Source organism: Taudactylus pleione, unplaced genomic scaffold (genome assembly GCF_031769625.1).
Source record: "Taudactylus pleione unplaced genomic scaffold, aTauple2 ptg001187l, whole genome shotgun sequence".
NCBI classification, from domain to species: Eukaryota; Metazoa; Chordata; class Amphibia; order Anura; family Myobatrachidae; genus Taudactylus; species Taudactylus pleione.
Window position 1 is genome coordinate 338,845 of NW_028285588.1, and position 19,139 is coordinate 357,983.

At 45.3% G+C, this 19,139-nt stretch overlaps 1 pseudogene; it reads left to right on the forward strand.

The window, feature by feature from the left end:
- The first annotated feature begins 4,535 nt into the window (after positions 1-4,535).
- LOC148451053 (uncharacterized) overlaps positions 4,536-19,139 on the forward strand; it is a 53,655-nt pseudogene continuing 39,051 nt past the window's right edge.

Sequence of the window (19,139 nt, forward strand, 5' to 3'; positions counted from 1 at the left end):
AGTGGGAGTGATTTTGGCTCTGATAGACCCAAAATCACTCCTGGTCTTGAGGTTGAGGTTTCACTCGCAAGTCCGATGGTCGCGATGGTCAAGACCATCGCGACCATCTTGTTGGATGCTCGTATATGCTGTGGGTGGTGACCCACAGCTATACGAGCGTCCAGGAGGACGCTCCATTTTAATGGAGGTGGGCCCTGATTCAGAGCGAGCGCTCTGGTCAGAGTGTCCGGCTCTGAATCAGGGCCTGTGTTTGTTGTGGACCCGGGGTGGTAACAGGAGCAGACACTGGAACAGATTTAAACTTGAAGACATGTACACTGATCATATAAAGTCCAGAATATAGATGGGGAGGCGACGACTTGAAACTGAAGTGAAGCAAGAGTGGGTAATGTCCAGGTAGTGACAGAAATAATAAAAAGTATTTGTAATCCAAATGGCTACTGTGAGGCTGCAGACAGGATATCAGGTTACAAATTGATACTAGTGTGATGAAATCCAGAGAGGTTATGGAGTAGTTGAATAACTGATGAGTAGCACTGAGATGGCTCAGTGTAGAAACGGGATAGCTGCAGAGAGCTAGGTAACTGGAGGCAGTGTAGGGACAGTGTTAACTGCACACTCAGGTCTTTAGGCAGGGAGAGGGTTAATGGAAGGTGCAGGGTGGTTCCAGCAGGAGACTGGGAGCAGGCAGAGAAATGCAGGATGCTTGGAAGCTGGGATCCAGCAGGAGCACAGGTAAACAGACAGGTTTACTGGAGCACAGGAAAACAGACAGGTTTCAGGAGTACAGGAACTCTCTCTCACAGCATGCGCTGTGAAACACGTTGCACTTGCAACTATGGGAAGCTCTGGACTCCCTTAAGTACCCAGTGCAGAATCGTGATAGGTCAGAGAGAGCATTTGACACGCCAGGACTGGAGCAGCTAAGTCACATGACCAGAGGCAAGATGGCAGCGCCCATACCAGAGTGGAATGGAAACACCACCAGGCCTACCCTGGCCAGAAAGACAGTGCCCGCGGAACACCACGCACAGCCAATGCCCGCCGCCAGATACTAGCCCCTCCACCGGAAGGGCCACGCCACAGCGCCCTCACAGGTAATACCCATCGTCCCCTATGCCGGAAAACCCTGGTCGTGACATGGGCATCTTAAGCCTACTGTCAGGGTGCCGTCGAATCCAGGTTGCTCTTACCTGGTCCGGCGACGCTGGAGTCCGGGCTGGTGTGTGACAGCGGGCGGGAGATCTCCGGCACCCACTGTCAGCTGCTCATCTTCTCCCCTGGCGGCTGTGTGCAGGCGGCCACGGCTTCCTTAAGAGCGCGCGCGCCGCTCTGTTAAAACATTTAAAGGGACAGGCACCTGAAATGCAAGAGCTGATTGGGGCTAGTTTGAACTCTGACCTATAAAAGGAAGTTCCTGGGAGCACTCCAGTGCCAGATTATAGGCTCCATTACCATACTCCAGCGTTCCTGTGCATATCCTGATTATTTTTTCTGACCCTTGGCATGTTTGTGACTCTGATTCTGCCTGACCCCTGGTTCTGCATTGATATGTGGTTCTGACCTCGGCTATTCCCTGTGACCCATTTATGTCTGCTCCCTGGTACCGCCTTGTCCGTTTGGTTCCGACCCGGCTAAGTAGATTACACTCAAGTCTTCTGTATACCAACCAAGTTGCCAGCACCTGTATAGGGAAACCTAACCTAAGGGCCGCAACCTGTGTGTCGGATGCAGCCAAGTCCATACCTTCTTGCAAGGGTCCCTGGTGAAACCTGCTGACACATTAGACTCCGCACCTCAGGAATAGGTCTAGCCAATTCCCTGAATACAGGTAGCATCCACTATCCGCCCGTGAGTTTGTGACAGAATACTCTGGCCCAAAACATGGATGCTGCTGGTAACCCATCGCCCCGAGACTTACTCGAGAACCTACTAGATAGAGTCGAGAAGCAAGAACATGATCAAGCCCAGATTATGCAGTGTCTCCAGACTTTAATGCAACAAGTCAGTACCGCTCAGCCGGCACTGTCACTATCAGTCCCACCTCCTACGGTGACTGTACAGGCCGCAAGTGCTTCTGCACCATTACGCATTCCGAACCCCACGAAGTACAGTGGGGACCCAAAGGACTGTCAAGGGTTTCTGAACCAGTGCTCAATTCAATTTGAGGTTCAAGCTGCAAATTTCCCCTTCAGAAAGGATGAAAGTGGCTTACGTGATTTTGCTGCTGTCCGGTCAGGCCTTGGCTTGGGCCTCTCCTTTATGGGAAAGAAATGATCCTCTGGTTAACAATAGCACCGAGTTCCTGAAGGTTTTCCGGAGGGTCTTCGATGAGCCCGGTCGAGTAACCTCTGCGGGATCGGCTATCCTACAACTGAAACAAGGTAATCAATCTGAGGACAATATGCTGTGCAGTTCCGTACCCTTGCTTCAGAATTGGGATGGAACAATGAAGCTTTAGTAGCCGCCTTCATGCAGGGTTTGTCCGATCAGATCAAAGATGTACTCGCATCCAGGGAACTGCCAACATCTTTCGATGACTTGATCTCCCTGTGTATCCGGATGGATCTTCACCATAGGGAGAGAACACGAGAAAAGGAACAGTATCTTCGGTTTACCTTTAAAGTCGCTCCACGTTTCATGGCACTAGTGGAACCTCCACAAGAACCCATGCAAGTTGGGAAATCTCGCCTTCCTGTCACAGAGAGAGAAAGGAGGTTTAAAAACAGACTTTGGGCCTGATTCAGACCCGCTCGCGAGCGCTGAACGCTCGCAAGCGGGTCGGTGTTGCCCAAGTGCGCATGCGCACGAGGAAGCTGGCTCCGTCGTGCGCATGAGCGAGACCCGAATAACAACGGCCAAGCCGTTGTTATGGGTCTCGCACCAAAGGGGGCGTGCTGTCGATGATGATTGACAGCACGCCCCCTTTGGTGGGCGTGCGGGGGGGCGTGGCTGCCCAGACGGAGGCGTTCCCATGGGAACGCCTACCGTCTGGGGCCGGCTCCACTGACATCACTAGTGATGTCAGTGGGAGTGCTTTTGGCTCTGATAGAGCCAAAAGCACTCCAGGGCTTGCGGCAGCGAGACCCTACCGCAAGGGTCTCGTCGCAAGCCCGATGGTCGCGATGGTCTTGACCATCGCGACCATTATTTTGGCCACTCGCTATAGCTGGGGACGGCCCTGATTCAGAGCGAGCGCTCTGTCAGAATCTGGCTCTGAATCAGGGCCTTTGTTTGTATTATGGTGAACCAGGTCACATTCTCTCTGGCTGTCCTAAATGTCCGGGAATCGAAAATGCCTAACTGATCGAGGGGTGGTCAGATTGGGTACATTTCAACACACCCCAAAGAACTGTGTAGTTCCTCAATTCTCCGATGATGTGACCCTGGTCCTGGGAAACTTCTCTGAAGTCAAAAGGGCTTTCCTGGACTCAGTTACCGATGGCAACTTCATTATGGCTAAGAAAGTTCAAGAGCTGGGAATTCCTATTATGCCACTTCAAACACCTCTCAGCATCATCGGGGTGGATGGGAATAAACTTCCTACAGCAACCATCCACTCTCAGACGACAGAAGTTATCTTGCAAGTAGGGGCCCTCCATCGAGAATCAATAGCATTCTACATACTTCCATCAGCCGAAAGTCCTGTCATCCTGGGTCTTCCTTGGCTTCACAAAAATTCTCCTGTGCTAGATTGGGAGGAACCTCAAATCCTGGCGTGGGGTCCTTGATGCCATGGCTCCTGTTTGTCATCCATCAAACCTCCCCAGCGAGCCATTCAGAGTTCAGTCATCTCTCCAGAAGTTCAGCTTCCAGCTTCATACCAGTCCTTCCAAGATGTGTTTAGTAAGAAAGCCGCTGAGACACTTCCTGCTTATAGGAACTGGGATTGTGCTATTGATCTATTACCTGGGAAAGAGCCACCTCAGGGAAGAACTTTTCCTCTCTCACTTCCCGAGTCCAAATCAGTGACTGAGTATATCCAGGAGAATCTGGAACGTGGGTTCATCAGAAAGTCCAAATCACCCGCGGGTGCCGGTCTATTCTTTGTCAAAAAGAAGAACGGAGGTGTGAGACCATGCATTGATGACCGGGGCCTGAATGCTATTACCATCAAAGACTGGTTTCCATTACCTCTGATATCCGAACTTTTCGATCTAATTAAAGGAGCAAAGATTTTTACCAAGCTAGATCTCCGCGGGCTTACAATTTGATCAGGATTCAGGCTGGAGATGAGTGGAAGACAGCCTTCAATACTTGTGATGGTCACTTCGAGTACCTTGTCATGCCTTTTGGGTTAAGCAATGCTCCAGCTGTCTTCCAAAAATATATGAATCACATCTTCAGGGATTTGCTCTATAAATATGTTGTGGTGTATCTAGATGACATCCTAATATTCTCAGAGGATGTGACTAGTCATCGCCTGCATGTGTGTGAAGTGCTGACACCAGCTGTTTTGCAAACTTGAAAAATGTTCCTTCGAGCAAAAGGAGCTAAAGTTTCTGGGATACATTATTTCTGGTTCCTGCCTTCAGATGGATCCTGCAAAGCTAGCTGCCATTACTAACTGGCCTCGCCCTCTCGGGTTGAAAGCAATACAATGCTTCCTGGGATTCTGCAATTTCTATCGCCAGTTCATCAAGAATTACTCAATCATAGCAGCTCCAATTACTGCACTCACCAAAAAAGGACAAGATACTCGGAGATGGTCTTCCGCAGCTGAAGAGGCCTTTGTTCTTTTTAAAACAGTGCTTCATGTCAGCCCATATTCTAAGACAACCTGACTGTGACCTGCCTTTCTTCTTGGAGGTGGACGCCTCCACGGTGGGAGCTGGGGCAGTACTGTCACAGAAGGATGACTGGGGCAAGTAGTACTCCTGTGGGTTCTTTTCTCGTAAGTTTTCTGCTCCAGAGAAAAATTATGCAGTTGGGGATAAGGAATTACTAGCTATTAAGCTAGCGTTACAAGAGTAGAGATATTTGCTGGAGGGGGCAAAATTTCTGGTGACAGTCTACACAGATCACAAAAACCTCACTTATCTCAAAACCGCGCATTGCCTGAATTATCGCCAGTCCAGGTGGTCCCTGTTTTTCGACCATTTTAACCTGGTTGTTACCTACCGCCCAGGTTACAAGAATGTAAAAGATGATGCCCTGTCTCGAGCATTCAATGTGGCCGAGGAGGATGAAGTAAAGAAAGACAAACCAATTTTAAATCCTGGGTGCTTTGTTGCAGTCACTAAGATCAAAATCCCGCCAGGGAAAACATTTGTAGCACCCAAACTCTGGCCTAAGTTACTCCAGTGGGCCCATTCTTCTCGTTTTTCAGGTCATGCAGGAATGGGGAGAACTTTGGAACTGATCCTTAGGAGTTTTTGGTGGCCAACTGTACGTTGCGACGTCAAGGACTTTGTGGCAGCCTGTACTATCTGTGCTCAGCATAAGGTGCCTCCTCATCTTCCTTTGGGGTCTTTATGTCCACTTACAATACCTTATCGTCCTTGGTCCCATATATCCATGGACTTTATAACAGACCTGCCCTCCTGCCAGGGGTTCAATACAATCTGGGTAGGGGTGGACAGGTTCTCCAAGGTCGCTCACTTTGTCCCATTAAAAGGGTTACCGTCGGCTCCAAAGTTGGCTGAGACATTTATAAAGGAAATCTTCAAGCTACATGGGTTCCCCAAAGACATTGTTTCAGATCGTGGGGTACAATTTACCTCCAGGTTTTGAAGGGCATTATGTAAATGCTTTAATATCAACTTGAGTTTTTCATCTGCATACCATCCTCAGAGCAATGGTCAAACGGAGCATGTAAATCAGGATTTGGAAAAATTCATTCGGATATATGTCTCAGCTAATCAAGACAATTGTGTTTCCTTGTTGCCATGGGCTGAATTAGCTCATAATAATTTGTACCATGAGTCATCGGGGTACTCTCCATTCTTCATTCAGTATGGGCTACATCCCGTGATTCCAGAAGTCCCTGCTGTTCAGTCAGTATCTCTCCCAGCTTTTGGAGGCTCAGCGAGTCACTTCTTCAGGATTTGGAGGGAGGTGAAAAAAAAATTGTGTAAAGCTTCTTCTAGGTACAAGCGGGTGGCAGTTAAGAAAAGGAAAAAGAGTCCTGTACTGAATCCTGGCGATAAAGTCTGGTTATCCACTAAACACTTACGATTAAAAGTTCCCACCATGAAGTTTGCTCCTAGATTCATTGGTCCCTTCCAGATTCTGCAGGTCATTAATCCGGTGGCTGTTCGTTTAAAACTTCCTGGTACTCTTAGGGTTCCCAACGTGTTCCATACCTCTCTCCTGAAACTATTGGTTCTTAATCGATATTCAAAACAGTGCAACCCTCCTTCTGCTATTCCAGTGGACCACCAAGAGAAGTATGAAGTCAAACAGATTCTAGACTCCAGAATGTCACGAGGTGCAGTTCAATGCCTGGTGGATTGGAAGGGATACGGTCCTGAAGAGCGTTGTTGGTTAGGGCTTCAGATATTCATGCACCCCAACTCCTTCAGAAGTTTCATCAAAAGTTCCCTGGCAAGCCATTTGTGGGGTGTTCGGTGCCCACCCCTAGAAGGGGGGGTAATGTCACAGCACCGCCGAATCCAGGTTGCTCTTACCTGGTCTGGCGATGCTGGAGTCCGGGCTAGTGTGTGACAGCCGCTGTCAGCTGCTCCTCTTCTCCCCCCGCGGCTTCCTTAGCAGCGCATGCGCGCCACTCTAACACATTTAAAGGGACAGGCACCTGAAATGGAAGTGCTGATTGGGGCTAGTTTGAACTCTGACCTATAAAAGGAAGTTCCTGGGAGCACTCCAGTGCCAGAGTATAGGCTCCATTACCATACTCAAGCATTCCTGTGCATATCCTGATTATTGGTTTTGACCCTTGGCTTGTTTGTGACTCTGATTCTGCCTGACCCCTGGTTCTACATTGATATCTGGTTCTGACCTCGGCTATTCCCTGTGACCCGTTTATGTCTGCTCCCTGGTACCGCCTTGTCCGTTTGGTTCTGACCCAGCTAAGTCGATTACACTCAAGTCTTCTGTATACCAACCAAGTTGCCAGCACCTGTATAGGGAAACCTAACCTAAGGGCCGTGACCTGTGTGTCGGATGCAGCCAAGTCCATACCTTCTTGCTAGGGTCCCTGGTGATAACTGCCGGCACATTAGACTCCGCGCCTCAGGAATAGGTCTAGCCAATTCCCTGAATAAGGGTAGCATCCACTATCCACCCGTGAGTTTGTGACACCTACATTCATAGAAGATCTGTGGTAAGTTCTCCAAGATGTTTGTAACAACCTCCCTGCCGAGTTCCTTCAAAAACTGTGTGCAAGTGTACCTAGAAGAATTTATGCTGTTTTGAAGGCAAAGGGTGGTCACACCAAATATTGATTTGATTTAGATTTATATTATGTTCATTCACTTTGTCTTTTGTTAATTGTTGAAATAAACTATTAACACTTCTATTTTTAAAGGCATTCTTACTTTGCAGTATCCTTTCCACATTTGCCTAAAACTTTTGCACAGTATTGTATGTATGTAAGTATGTATGTGTGTGTGTATATACACACACATACTGCCACTCTGCCCTAAACGACATCAGCATTTTTCTCAGTAAATATATTTGTAATGGGGCTATTGTAATGAAATTTTCACCAAATGTCAGCATCAGCCCATGCAATCCGCACATGCAAAGAAATCAAACCATAGATGTCCATAAAGTAAGTTGTGCAATGTGTAAAAATGTGAAATGACACAGGGAAAAAGTATTGAACACATGATGAAAGGGAGGTGCAAAAAGTTATGGAAAGCCAAGAAACCAGCTGAAATCTATCAGTAATTAGAAAGCAATCCTGTCCATTGTCATTGCAAATTAATATAAGCTGTTTCAGTCCCAACTGATGGCCTATAAAAAGGTGTTTCATTACCAATGTGTCACACAAGAAACATCTCACAATGGGTAAAAGCAAAGAGCTCTCTCAAGACCTTCACAACCTTATTGTTGCAAAACATACAGATGGCATTGGTTACAGAAGCATTTCTAAACTTCTGAATGTTCCAGTGAGCACTGTTGGGGCCATAATCCGGAAGTGGAAAGAACATCATTTCACCAGAAACCGGCTACAACCATGTGCTCTTCACAAGATTTCTGACAGAGGAGTGAAAATAATTATCAGAAGAGTTGTCCATGAGCCAAGGACCACTTGTGGAGAGCTTCAGAAAAGACCTGGAATTAGCAGGTACAATTGTTTCAAAGAAAACAATAAGTAATGCACTCAACCGGCATGGCCTGTATGTACACTCACCACGCAAGACTCAATTGCTGAAGAAAAAGCATGTTGAAGCTCGTTTAAAGTTTGCTGTTCAACACTTTGTCAAAGTTGAATAATTGGCTGAGACAAGTTCAGTTTAAAATTTAATCACGACGACGCCATCTTGCAAATGGCCGCAAGACTCCATTTTGGAAATGAGATCGCAAGACACCATTTTGTGGCCAGCGTCAATTCAAGTTATAACTCAGGAGCTAAGAACAGATGGCAATGTTTTTGTTAACCTACCAAGGGCAACTGGAAAAACAAGCTTCCTGAGTAAAAGTAAATAAGAATAGACAATGGGTATTTTTACATACAAATTGGGAATCCCTGGATGCAGATAAAGTATAGTTGTGGCAATTGAAATATAATCCAGGCATTGATCTACACAATTGGATTTGTCTGAATCCTAGACAGGATGGCCCCAAAGTCCACAGCTTGAGGTGGTAATACATTTGCATTTCACACAAGAGTCTGTGAGAACAAAAGAGGTTTTGTTTTCCTTTGAACACACAACAGGTGGGGGCCTGCTGACAGAGGGCATGTAGAACTACAACCCTCAGCCATCCACACTGCTGGATGTTCACTTTGTGTATGAGAGATTATGCACTTAAATCTCACCCATTAATATCTAGCGTCCTTATATCAAACCCCGAATACCCACACACTACATATTTGCACACAAGGTTCCATTAACATCAAATTGTATGATTCAAGTTGGTTAAGTTAGTTTAAATGCTAAGAAATAAAGGTTTTTGATAACTAAGGTATTATACATGATAAGCAAGGTGTGTTTGGTCTCGTTCTGATGCATACGCTTTTTACAGCATCCCAGTGTTATCGGTGGAGAGATCGCATCATGCAAACTCAAGTTACGGATCGCAGAACTTACAAGCAACAAAATGTTTAGCTGATGAAATGTTACAGGAGGCGTTACCAGAAAGACACTGGCTGTTAGAGGCAGGGAAAGTCTATTTGAAACAACCTGTTAAATGTGCCGTAACATATGCTTCTCCTCTGGGAACCAATGATATCAGCAGGAAATTTCCCCTTTGTCCTGCTTTAGTCTGGGGGGGAATAAATACATGTGCCCATATACTGGTTGAGGAGTCCATGCTGAAGGTTGTATGTACTAGGGGTCTCTAGTCTGAGGTCTATCTCTGGGTCCGGAGGCGCAAGCGTATGTATACTGTACTTGGGTCTGTATTATTTCCTTTTTACGCCTAAATTATGTATGTATAGATTGCGTGTAACTGACTGTACTTTTACCTGAATAATACTTGTGCGTTGGAACCACAGATTCCACTCCTGTCTTTATTTGCGGTCATACTGCGTACGCAATTAGCGTTGTGTTTAGAGGTTTATAGGCAGGTTTTGTCTTAGAGGTTCTAGGCAGGTGAATCTTAGAGGTTTATAGGCAGGAATGTATTAAAAGGTTTATTTACAAATTCAACAGTGGGGGCTCATCCGTTTATCACGTTATCTGATACACGGTAACACTCGGTCAGTTCTCTCTCAGCAAAAGGGTGGAGGCGCCTTTTGAGAGACGCATTAGTCTTTCATTACCACAGCGTTGCTGAGGCCGGTTATTGTGTAGAGGAAGCGCTGATCAGAATCCAGGGACAAGAGAAGAAAAAAAAGTTTTATTTTCTCTGTTGATAGAACCTTACGTTTAGAGGGGTGCCGCAGTATTGAGAATGCGGCTGAGACGCATTTTTGCGTACGCAGTTAAAAAGTCTTTATACGCTTGTGTGGTAGTTGCATAATTGTGTATGCGGCCGGTCGCACAATAAGCGTATACGCACTTCCGGTTCTGCTGCCACGTGTTTGAACAAAGCCATTAAGGTTTACATTTTTTTTCTATCTACCAATATCTGGGTTAAACGTTTATTTTCTGCGCAGAGAAAAAGTGTGTAACAGTGAGTATGTGTTGGACAGTTAAGGGTATCGTATGATCCTTAAGGGCTAGGTGCAAGGGTTAGCCTAGCTGCTCGGTAAGCAGCTTACCGTTCAGTACACAGAGCAGGTGTATGGTTTGTTATTTTTGTTAGGGACCGGCTCTCAGTGTGACTGCAGTGTTCAATAATAGTTGAGCATTGTAGTTGAGCCGCACTAGGTGTGATTGTGAGCTGAGAGATAATAGGTGAGTGGGGAGCATCTAGAATTTCTTCCGTAGGTGAGCGGGGCGCATCTAGAAATTTCGTCCGTAGGTGAGCGGGCGCATCTAGAAATTTTGTCCGTAGGTAAGTGAAAGTATCTTGATTGTCTTTTACCAGTTTAAATTTTTATTGAAAAGCGTAGGAGTTATCTCAGAATGGGAGCCACGCAAACAGTAGAAATGTTAGGCAATGATGTGCTGCTAATGGAGACTCCGATTGGATCAGCCCGTCGTATTATGCATGCTAAGTACGGTACTTATGCAATAAGGTATTGTGATTTATGGTTTAATATGACGAGGAAGAGTGTTAGACCGTTTCCCAGAATTGGTAGTTTTGACAAAAATGTGTTAGATAATGTCCAGGATCACATCAGTATGGTGCGATCCCGAGAGAAAAAGATTAAGTATTTTGAATGTTTAAAAATATGGCAGCATGAAGGGGATGCTTGGCTTAAAAATGTGCAAACGACGCAAACTAGCGTTGTGAACGCATTGCCAGAAAATACATCCACGACGCTGAGTTGCAATACGGGCGAGCCGCAAATTGGCGCGCACGTGCGGCAAAGTAGCGTAGTGGAGAGTATTGCCAGCAGTTCATGCTCACCTCCCCCACCTTATGTGGATGGAGATGCAAGTACAGTTACCAAAAATACCAATAAAAATGTAACAAGTAATTTGTACCCCCTCTTAAGTAACCATAAAGAAGATGTTTATGATGTAGAAGATGAGCCTATTGTAATGTCTGCCATTTCCCATGCTGTGCAAATGATAGATGCTGCATCACCACAATCACGGGTGGTGCCGCCATCTCCATCGGTAACAGCAAGGGAAGTGTTAACACACTCTGCACCCGTAGAGGAAGTTGTTAATACCATACGTAGCAGCAGCAGATTAAACCCCCAGCCAGGTAACCAGGTCAGAGGTAGCAACGATGCCGGTCTGCATCCCATTCGGACAATAACTGTTCCGAATGGAAATGCGGATGCAAACGGTGTAGTGCCCACTAGGGAAGTAGTAATGCATTGTCCATGGACAAGAGCAGAACTAAATTCCATCATAAATGATTTCCCCAATCCCAAAAAGGAACTAGCCAAATGTCAAAGATTTTTGAGAAATTTGGGTAGTTCTCATGAGCCCACTAATAAAGATTGGCGTGTGGTGTTAAGGGCCTGTCTACCACGCAATACCGACGTGACAAAATTTATCACGGACTGTGTATTGGATGGCGACGTTCCCTTAACAAAACCAAGTAACATTTAAACCAAGGTAACATTTCCCGCATTGTAACTCAATTGGGTGTATATTTTCCAGTAGTAGTTAACTGGAACAAAATTTTTACAATTAAGCAAAAAGAGAGTGAAACTGCAGAAGAATATTGCGACCGGGCTCTGCAGGCTATCACCCAGTACACTGGGATAGAAGATATTAAAGATAGCACTCACCACAGGGGAATGATAGTCACGGTACTCATGGACGGTCTGAAAGACGATTTAAAGACTCGGGTTCAGACCTCACAGCCTGGCTGGCGGGGACTTACAATAGATAACCTCATAGAGTCTGCCATAGAACATGACAAAAACATCTCAAAAAAGAGGGAGACCCAGAGCGAAAAATTAATGGCTGTCAGTATACAAGCTCTGGAGAGAATGACGTTAACATCACAGCCAACCGACACACCTGCACCCACACACACACCTGCACCTGAACAATTACACGTCCTCACCAATCCCACACCACAGCAAACACATCCTTACCCCACATATCATACACAACCACAGGTCCCATACTCATATCCCCCACAATATGCTTACCCTCCCTATCCTTACCCATACCCACCACCTTTCCCTCTTGCTCAAATCCCACAACAATCTTTTCATCCAACCCGTTCAAAATTATGTTTTAACTGTCACCAAGTGGGACACATAAGTAAGTACTGCAAAGTGAAGAACACCACACAGGGTGGTTCCCATGGGTTCATAGGTAACCCCAGTATCTTCTCCCAGGCCTTATATGACTGTTTACAATCTTTTCAACCTATCAATGTATCTGTTCTAATGAAAAATGTGGACGATTTATTGTTGTATTTTGGGTCATGTTTAAATGATATTAAACTGTTTTGCTTTATCTCCCACTCATAGGACACAAGGTTGCTAAGGATAAACGGCAGCCATGCCAGGCTGAGGTCGACTACTCAGAATACTATCCAACCCAGTGGCACAGGCATTATTTAGAGCAGTAGCTATTGATAACAAGATTTAATTGCAGGAACCTGTATGCAGATACTATATCCCTAGAATTATTAAAAATTATAGGGGGACTTATTTTATAGGTGACGTTTTCAAGAACATGTGTAAGATGATGGGTAACAACACTGAGATTATCCCAAACTGTCTTTTCCTTTATTTGCCCCCCTTTGAGATACTGTCCAAACAGGCAGCCTCATGTGAAAATATGATAATGAGGTTACTGTGCAGGGTCTCACGAAGATGAATGAGAATAACCGAAATTGAAAGTGTTGTTAACTAACATGTCTAATGCAAACTGTCATGATGTCAAAATCTGGAAGAATTTGTTATGATCCAAAAATTTTTTAGCTCAGGTTGTTTGACTGATCGGTGGAAAGGTCCGTATCTGACGATACAGCATCCTCAAAGGGTGGCCGGGGAAGATACGTGGGTCCATTCCACTCACTATAGGGAGGTTAACCAACCGGTGGAGATACAAGGCAGAGACAAGGCCGATAACGTGGACCTGTCGATTGCGAGCTTGTGCCGGAAGGATTAAAAAGGTGACGGTGAGATATCTGAGCTAAAGAAATGTGTAGATCAGTGCTTCCAGCAATGGAGTGGTCTGCTGTGGTCATCCTAGTTCTTTTTCTTTCCAGAGTTTTTGTCATGATGATCTGTTTGGGGATACTCAGTGTCTGTGATGGGGGACCGATAAAGGAGATGTGAGCTGATGGCGGAGCTGATGGAGTGGAGTCAGGAGGAGTGCAATGCCAATCAGGGGAGTTTCTGACCAATTTTAGTATTGTAATTGTTATGTTATTTGGGAAAAATACTTCCAAAAGTTATGACCCTCACACATGTTGAAATGCTGGGTATAAATAAAAACACACCGTCACCCTATCTTCACACACAATATGAACACAGAGGCAAGAGAAATAAGATACCTGGTGATATGCATAAAGCCGCTCAGTTAATCAGTGAGACAACTGGCTTCCAAGTTTTAGTCGCCCTGGATCCCACCAGGATTGCTAAGGGTACATTAAATTTTAGATATATCCAGGAACTTGCTAAATTAATAGATAATATCACCGAGATGTACGATGACACATTCAGGTACACAGGGAGAGAATTGCAAGCGTACAAGAAAGAACTAGTGCAACACAGGCTAGTGTTGAATTATTTAACTGCTGTTACTGGAGGGTATTGCGTAACGTTAGCCACCCAATTTGGAGTAAAGTGTTGCACTTATGTCACCAATGATACCAGAGACCCTAAGGAGGTGATAGACCAGAAGATGGATGAGATTCTGCAGCTAAAGTGGGAATTTCATAAGAACCATAACGCATCAGTGGCTGAAGCAGGGGAAAAGATAGAAGGATGGGTGTCATGGCTGAACCCAGTGAAATGGTTCTCGGGTCTAGGAGAGTGGGTCCAGGAAGTGGTCGCCAGCGTAGGCAAATTCTTGATCCTTATACTGATTGTCATCATAGTAATTGGCATATGCGTCCGGTGTGTTTCTATTGTGTTGAAGTGTGGAAAATGTGAAAACAGAGTGAAACAAAGGAATGAAACTATGATGGTGGTCAGAAATGATAATATGTATACCGAGGTAGATACAGAGCTGCACTACAACCCTGAGCTAGGAAGTACCATCATTTAAATGTATAATATTTAGACATGCATAGAAGATATTATTGAAATGTTATTTATAGAACACCCAGACAATGTAAAGTCTCAAATTCCCCTTCAAAACTGCTGTTATAAGACTGGTGCATTCCCACATCTGTCGCATGATCTCCCAAGATCCGCGGTGTGCGTATAATAGTAGTTTTATGCCCCCGCCTAGAGACACATTATTGATGGATTAAGAACCACCTTGTGCCATCCCATAATAACACCAAATAATATGTAAATGTAAGCCTAAATTAAATTCTAATAGCAGATTGTGATAGCATGTTGTTTGCTATCAAAGGGTGGACTGTCAAAGTTGAATAATTGGCTGAGACAAGTTCAGTTTAAAATTTAATCGCGGCGACGCCATCTTGCAAATGGCCGCAAGACTCCATTTTGGAAATGAGATCGCAAGACACCATTTTGTGGCCAGCGTCAATTCAAGTTATAACTCAGGAGCTAAGAACAGATGGCAATGTTTTTGTTAACCTACCAAGGGCAACTGGAAAAACAAGCTTCCTGAGTAAAAGTAAATAAGAATAGACAATGGGTATTTTTACATACAAATTGGGAATCCCTGGATGCAGATAAAGTATAGTTGTGGCAATTGTAATATAATCCAGGCATTGATCTACACAATTGGATTTGTCTGAATCCTAGACAGGATGGCCCCAAAGTCCACAGCTTGAGGTGGTAATACATTTGCATTTCACACAAGAGTCTGTGAGAACAAAAGAGGTTTTGTTTTCCTTTGAACACACAACAGGTGGGGGCCTGCTGACAGAGGGCATGTAGAACTACAACCCTCAGCCATCCACACTGCTGGATGTTCACTTTGTGTATGAGAGATTATGCACTTAAATCTCACCCATTAATATCTAGCGTCCTTATATCAAACCCCGAATACCCACACACTACATATTTGCACACAAGGTTCCATTAACATCAAATTGTATGATTCAAGTTGGTTAAGTTAGTTTAAATGCTAAGAAATAAAGGTTTTTGATAACTAAGGTATTATACATGATAAGCAAGGTGTGTTTGGTCTCGTTCTGATGCATACGCTTTTTACAGCATCCCGGTGTTATCGGTGGAGAGATCGCATCATGCAAACTCAAGTTACGGATCGCAGAACTTACAAGCAACAAAATGTTTAGCTGATGAAATGTTACAGGAGGCGTTACCAGAAAGACTCCGGCTGTTAGAGGCAGGGAAAGTCTATTTGAAACAACCTGTTAAATGTGCCGTAACATATGCTTCTCCTCTGGGAACCAATGATATCAGCAGGAAATTTCCCCTTTGTCCTGCTTTAGTCTGGGGGGGGAATAAATAAATGTGCCCATATACTGGTTGAGGAGTCCATGCTGAAGGTTGTATGTACTAGGGGTCTCTAGTCTGAGGTCTATCTCTGGGTCCGGAGGCGCAAGCGTATGTATACTGTACTTGGGTCTGTATTATTTCCTTTTTACGCCTAAATTATGTATGTATAGATTGCGTGTAACTGACTGTACTTTTACCTGAATAATACTTGTGCGTTGGAACCACAGATTCCACTCCTGTCTTTATTTGCGGTCATACTGCGTACGCACTTAGCGTTGTGTTTAGAGGTTTATAGGCAGGTTTTGTCTTAGAGGTTCTAGGCAGGTGAATCTTAGAGGTTTATAGGCAGGAATGTATTAAAAGGTTTATTTACAAATTCAACAACTTGGACAAGCCTGTGAAATACTGGGAGAATATAGGACCTCATTCAGAGTCGGACAAAGTGGCAGCACGGTCGTACGCCACCGATGTTCGCTATACTGCGCATGCGTAAAGGTCGCAATGCGCGTGCGCAAGCTAGCCGCTACGATCAGAAATTTCTCTCTCCTTGAACACAGCCAGGTCGGTAGTTTGAGTAACAGATTGAGGCGTTTGTGGGTGGTAACAGGGGAAGGTGCTTGAAAACGGGGGAGTGGAGATCCGAACACAGGCGTGCCTAATTATGCGAACGGCGTTTTATGGGAGCGCATACGGTTTATGGGAGTGCATAATTTACAAAGTAGCGTCATGGCACATGTGACATGGGAGGTTTTTACACTGACATGATCGTAGAGCTTAAGAGAGGGTATGGTCAACCTTAAGCTCTATGACCAGTTCCGATGGTTCTCGATGGTCTCAATTAATCCTTATATGCCCGGAGATGACGTGTAATGCGTACGAGAAGGGGTCGTATTTTTTGGTCTTCCGGCCGCTTCCTCTCCTTTGTCGGCCAGCTACCGATCCGAACTTAGGGACGCAACTTGCGAGGGAATCATTTGCATATCCGGCCCCTTTTCCCGTACAACCGTGCGGCCGCTTCGACCGACTCTGAATGAGGTCCATAGCCTGGTCAGGTGAGACCAAAATGTAACTCTTTGGATGCAATATTACACACCATGTTTGGAGGAGAAATGGCACTGCACATCACCCCAAAAACACCATACCAACAGTGAAGTTTGGAGGTGGGAATATCATGGTGTGGGGCTGTTTTTTTATCATACGGTAATGGCATACTTCATATGACTGAAGGAAGGATGATGGGAAAAATGTACAGAGACATTCTTAATAAAAATCTGCTGCCTTCGACAAGGATGCTGAAGATGAAATGAGGGTGGACATTTCAGCAAGACAATGATCCCAAACACACAGCCAAGGAAACTCTCAATTGTTTTCAGAGAAAGAAAATAAAGTCACCTGACTTGAATCCAATTGAAAATCTATGAAAAGAACTAAAGATCAGAGGGCCTGATTTAGACCCGATCGCATGGCTGCATTTGCACACAGCCTGCCGATGTTTGCAATCTGCGCATACGTACAAGACGCGTGCGTAATCCAGTCACTGCGATCGGGAAGTGTACGCAGACAGTACACAGGCGCTCCATAAGAATGAGTCACAGGAGGTGTCATTTGTGGGTGGTGACAGGGGGTGGTCGATGTAACGGGGGTGTGGTGGTACGAACGCAGACGTGTCTGTGTGTCTGAATGCCATTCAGGGGCGTGCATAATTAAGACGCATCATCGGCATACACTTCACAATGTTAGCTGATGTTACCGATTGTTGCATATACTTCCTGGACATGACATCTGTTACTAAGGGAAAGTGGGTGTCTTCTGCCAGGCTGGTGGGCGTCTAATTTCATACCGCAATCACACGGTAAAACATGCTAATGTCTTGCTAGCGATCGCAGGATTTGCATTCTTTGACTGCTGACGGCTGAGTGCAAATGCTGCTTTGCGACTGGGTCTGAATCAGGCCCAGAGTTCATAGAAGAGGCCCACAGAACCTTCAAGATTTGAAGACTGTTTGTGTGGAAGAATGGGCCAAAATCACACCTGAGCAATGCATGCGACTAGTTTTGTCATACAGGAGGCATCTTGAAGCTGTCATTACCAACAAAGAGCCTGATTCAGGGCCGCTCGCTAGATGGGATCGCTCCCACGATGTGTATGCAAATTGCATAGGCAGTGCAATCGCCCAGTAATGCATTAGCACACCCAGTATTTCTTAGAGAGCGATCACATAGTGTATGCAGACACCCACCAGCCTGTTTTAAGACGCCCACTTGTGCACGTCATGTCCAGGAAGTATATGCAATCATCGGTACATCGGATGCTATAGCAGCGCTTGAGGTTGACCATACCCTGCAGCAAGCACTGCGAGCACTTCAGTGTAAAAACCAGCCAGGTGACGTGTACTATGATGCTGTCTTATAATTATACACATTTCTAAAACACCATTGAGATGCTCAGGCACGCCTGCGTTTGCACCACTCCCCCGTTTTTAATGGCCAACCCGTTACCACCTTCAAACGGCTTCTCCTGTCACTCACTCTGCTGGGCTGTCTATGTGCAGCGAGCGAATGCATTGTGAACTTTCGCTAAGGTATGCATACACACTGCACACCATTGGCAGCAACGAGAGTATGCATCTTAGCGAGCGGGTCTGAATCAGGCCCAAAGGCTTTTGTACGAAGTATGAAATAAATTTCAGAAAGCGTGTTCAATACTTTTTCCCTGTGTCATTTCACATAATTACACATAACTTAATGTATGGATATCTATGGTTTGATGTCTTTGCATGTGTGGATTGCATGGGTTGTTACTGACATTAGGTGAAAATGTCATTACAATATCCCCATTACAAATATATTTACTGAGAAAAATGTTGATGTGTTCAATACTCATTTTACCCGCTGTATATCGAATATGGGCACAAAAAAAAAAAACAATTCCCCCAGCAATCTGATTATAGGCCAGTAAAAGAGAATTGCATCCTATAAAATAATAGTAATTAGTAGAGATCTCATGGCCTGATTCAGCAAGGATCGCAGTTGCTTATACGCACACAATCGGCCGATGGTTGCGTTCTACGCATGTGTATGCATCGCAGTGCATGTGCATGAACTAGCTATTGTGATCGGGACTGAAATCACAGAGGATATGCAGACCCATGACAGAGTGACTGACAGGAAGTGCCGTTTGTGTGTGGTGACGGGGGGTGGGGTGGGGCGGGTCGGGTGAACGCAGCCATGCCAGTGTGTTTCATCGCTGTTGCAGGGGCGTGCTTAAATCAGCCACTGTGATACCAGACGCAGCCTGAGGCCTCATAGCATGTGCTGAAGTGAGCAATTCCAGAGTGAGGTCTGATCTGCCTTAACCAATTGCCTGGCACGGTCGTATCAGATACGACCATGCCAGACTGGACTTTACCGGACATGGTCGTATCTGATACGACCAGTCA